General features: G+C 39.4%; 1 pseudogene; it reads right to left on the reverse strand.

Annotated features, from left to right (window-relative positions):
• Positions 1–3,367: 3,367 nt before the first annotated feature.
• Positions 3,368–4,611, reverse strand: LOC149166064 (eukaryotic translation initiation factor 4E-1 pseudogene; annotated as a pseudogene).

Consider the following 4,611-nt stretch of genomic DNA (forward strand, 5'->3'; position numbering starts at 1 on the left):
GCAAACAAGCCACCAACAATGATAACATGCATTCTAAAGGTATTCCAAAATTACGCATACACAGTCAACACCGTGACTAATCTTGGGCTTCCAATACTACCCTTTCTTTTGCAATTTGTCTCCTCAAATTGTCCAAAGCTTGGGCTATTCCAAAAAACCCACCAATACTGATAAGATTCATTCTATATCCCTATTCTTAGGTCTAATTACAATTGTTGTTCAAACCTTCCAACATGCCCTAGCTTTTCCTTTACTACATCACCCTTCTCATTCTCCTTTTGTCTCAAACTTCTACCCACAACAACAAGTCATCAACCTCCCTTTCTAGGGTCTCAACTCTCTTCATTCATCAAAGATATGGGTTATTCTTTCACTAAGATTTGGACAGACCATAGGATGGATACCTGCATAAGATGAAGCCCTAACTAGTGCATATCAAAATTGTTGTCCAAAACCTCATGGACAACCCTCCAACCCTAGAAATATATCTCCTTGAGGATGCTACCACTTAGCCTCCAAGCAACCACGGTTATGGTCATTTTCTTGATTGTTATCCTAGGCCTTGCTACATATCTCTGTGGCCCTAAATCTAGGGTTACCTCAAACCTACGGTACCCCTCTTCCAACGTTGTACTTGTTTCATTGGTCCTTTAAGGCATGCAACGTTACTCCAGCTTTCCTCCAATCCTCACGGCATACCAAAACAACCTTATTTTTAGTGTTTTGGCCCTTTAATAAGGTACGAGACTCTACGGCTAGATCATAGAAGTACCATTGCGGTTAGCCTAGAAATTTGATGCCTATTCCACAAGTCTCTTCCACTACTTGGATACATGGAGTTTCCCACTGAAACCCTCACAAAACTCAACCAACATCCTCCTTGAACCTGAACCAAAGCATGAGACAAAAATACAAACATGAAACTCTTTTTCTTTCTCTTTATGTAGCTCGGCTTGTTGAGTTATATGGCCTCCTTGGATACGTCCTCACTTGAGAACAATTCCACTTGTTGACAATAAAATGAGTTTCACAACTTCCCTCATATTTTTCTGATGAGGGTAGACTTTGCCCTCAAAGGGTGTCTTTCCAAGCCTAGGCCGACTTGAATTTTCCAAACAAACCCCAACTAACTTAAGGAAAATTAATGTCTTCATTTGATCAAAGCCCTTCATCGTAGCCTTAGGTCACCCTTGCTCCTCTATGGGTTTTCCACTTGAAAAAATGAATAAATAATAATTTTGTTTCTTGATTTCACACCAACACCTTAGGTACAAGATCCTAAGACAAACCCCAATTAACTTAACGAAAATTAATTTCTTCATTTGATCAATACCCTTCATCATAGCCTTAGGTCACCCTTACTCCTATAACGCATCTTCACTTGCAACAATGAATAAATAATAATTCCTTTTCTTGATTTCAAACCCACACCTTGGGTGCAAAATCCCAATGCTTGGGTTCTTTGCCCACAAAAGGGAAAAACTCTTTTGTGGTGCAAACTCACACAAACCCAAGCATAGGTGGTCTGACAGTGATGACTCCTTCATCAATAGAGACTTTTGTGGTGCAACTCACACAAACCCAAGCACATGTGGTCTGAGAGTGATTACTCCTTCATCAGTAGAGATCCAGCCCTGTAGAAGCACATTTCACTTAACTTTGCACTTCCATTGCTGGAATCGATCTTGAGATATGCTAAGAAGCTTCAATGATACTTTTCTCCCAAAGAAATATTTGAGATCGTCTTTGATGTAAATCCAAAAAAAAATTCTATATCACCACAACCCCTTTAATTTTGTGTTGTGTAGACGTAAACATGATGTTGTAGCCAAACAACTCTGCGACTTTATACATTGTTGGGTGTTTCAATTACTTATGCCTGCTAGAAGAATGGAAGAGATTGGAGGTCAATGTCTGCATTCAAATATAAAATGGAATGATTTTTATAGTCGTGTAACGTGTTATCAAAAAATCATGTACTGATGGCTGCTAATCAGTTAGACTCTATGTAACTATTTCAGACCAAACTCTTGACTAAGGATTAGCCTCCCTAGCCTGAGAGGGCTCTCTCAAACAAACTATTGATTATGATTAACACTAACAGGGCTAACTCTTGAAATGAAAACTTAATAAACATGCTGGTTGGACAGACAACATAAGATTTCTTCCATTGGGCTCATGGAGTCAAACACCATTTCAGTAAACCATAAAACTACTCATTCATGGAAGTCAGGGCATGTAATGTTTAAACACTCAAAACATTTCTCAAATGAACCTCAACTCATAAATACACACAGGAAGTATGAGCAGCTAGGTGAATTCAGAGTGATTGTGTATCTATAAAGCTGTAAAACATAAAGGGTAAGACAAAGCCACATACATCTTGAGCATCTGAACAAAGTATGAATCCTGAGAAGAAAAAAGTAGTCTTTTATATTACTGTAACAAGTCTTTACATAAGCCAATATAAACTTTGTTTTTTCAAAAACATCCAACCCTTTTTACATTCGTCTTTCAGCTCTATATAGAATGCTTACTCTACCTGATTCGAGCTCCCTCCTCCAGCGTGAGGGGAGCTCAATAATTACCTATGATGACACCTACTAACTTTTAACTAACTAATAATTACAGCTGACCACTAATTGACAGCGCTGGAATCCTAAAGCAAATAAGATCCTAATTCTACATCATGCTGGACATAGCATTTATTACAATCAAGATTCGTTCTCTGCCAAGTGGATTACTACAGCGGTAACTTTGATGGTTTTAATTACAATGAACTTCATTCTTTGACATCTGCTCTCTTTTTGGCGGTGGCTGTGATGAACCTTTAATGCTCCATTTTTGTCTTCAATGACATATCTTTCTGTTACCCTGAAATATAGGCCCTTGTTTGTCGGTCTTTGATGTGCTTCACCATATTCGAATCCAAAGAAGCGTGCCTTTTATCTTTGATTACTCAAAATAGCACAGGCTGCCACGTCTTCGATGTGCTGGCCATTTTTCCATGTGTGAAGACAACACCTTTCAGAAAGATTCGTTGATTTGTCAATCATAATTGATTGGCTCAACTGAAACATGCAGCTACAGCAGTTTCGTAGCGCGCTACGAAACTGCTGTGTAATTTCATCATACACAGTCTCATCACTTCTCTGCATTCTTGCTATCTTCTCCTTGCAGTTGATGGACTTACAACAGATAAATGACGAATAACAGCTGCTCCTAACAACACTGAAGTCACCACTGTATAGCTAATGCCATGATCAAGATACCAATAATGTACTCTAAAGCATATTAAGAAAACTCTATATATTTTAGCCACAAACAAGACAGCAATTCGACTTTTGAGAAGCTCAAAGCCAAATAATCATGCTTCAATACCAACTTCAATACCATCCACATAAGCAACCTTATAAGACCTCCGGACATACTCATCTACCTCTAGGCCTGCTCCATGAAAAACTAATCCATAGCATGTGTGTCTCTGTCCATTTTCAAGAGTCCTTCATCAAAAGTCTTTAGATGTTTGATGTGTACATTTGTACCATCTTTGCTATAAACTTCAGGAAAGGACCTGCCGAAGCATGTTATAGACAAGGCAGTAGAAGCTGTGAAGCTGGATTTAGTTGCATAAAATAATGCAACAGATAAAAGGTCTTTGATTAGCAACATGGCATCCTTCAAATCACTGATATTATATTTATCTGCAGAGCCAACCTGAGTGTGTAAAAACTCATTAGGAGTAAGAGATCCATATAAATATAGCTCACAACAGCCTAGGTATTAAGTCTTCCTCCAGTTCAGGGTTTAGTGCCCATTGCATGTAAGAATAATCGCCCAGGAAGAGGTAAAAGGCCTTCAATTTCGAATGTATATCCAATCCCTGTATTTCAGTAAACAGAGTATTTCAGAGAAAACCTTTGCATTTCCAATGTTCATTTGTGCAGCTTTATTTGCAGCATTCTTGGTCCACATGGCAATCTTATCTTGTCGAGCACGCACATTGACCAAGTGTGCAGCCAGAAAGTATCGACAACAGGCTTTCCTTTCAAGGTGGTAACAGTCCACTTCCCTCCATTTGCACATTTAGGGTCTTCCCATTTTGGCTCAATTCCAGCTTTGAAGCAATGAAAATCTGAACCAGCCATCAACTTACTCGGCTGAATTATATTGTTAAAAAACACACCATAAGTCCTCGACTGTATTGAAGGTGTAAACAGGTCGCAAGGAACTACCCCAGGTGGCCCGCTTAGACTTCCCATTTGGATTATCAAACCAGAAAGTCCATGAATGCTCGAGTGGGTGTGTATTTGCAGGTTCTATAGGCCTTTCAATAGCCTCTACTGACTCCACAATTTCCCCTTCTTCCGCTTCTCCGCTTTCTTGATGTAACTTTGATGGATCACCAGTCACCGCTTCCCCCATTCTTCTTCTGCTGCGATCACAACGAACAAAGAAATCGAATGCAGTGAAGAAAACTTCCAAACGAAGTGCCGGAAAGAATTCCAACTGATGCACAAAACAGTGATTCAAGCCTGTGAACGCTCTAGAGTCTCGGTTGAGCCCTAGTTTCTTGATCTCTTCTGTGAAGTTTGTTTTCAATTCCAGTTG

This window comes from Pinus tabuliformis, chromosome 5_1, assembly GCF_031772625.1.
Source record: "Pinus tabuliformis cultivar Carrire ecotype Pingquan chromosome 5_1, CPIR1, whole genome shotgun sequence".
Lineage (NCBI taxonomy): Eukaryota > Viridiplantae > Streptophyta > Pinopsida > Pinales > Pinaceae > Pinus > Pinus tabuliformis.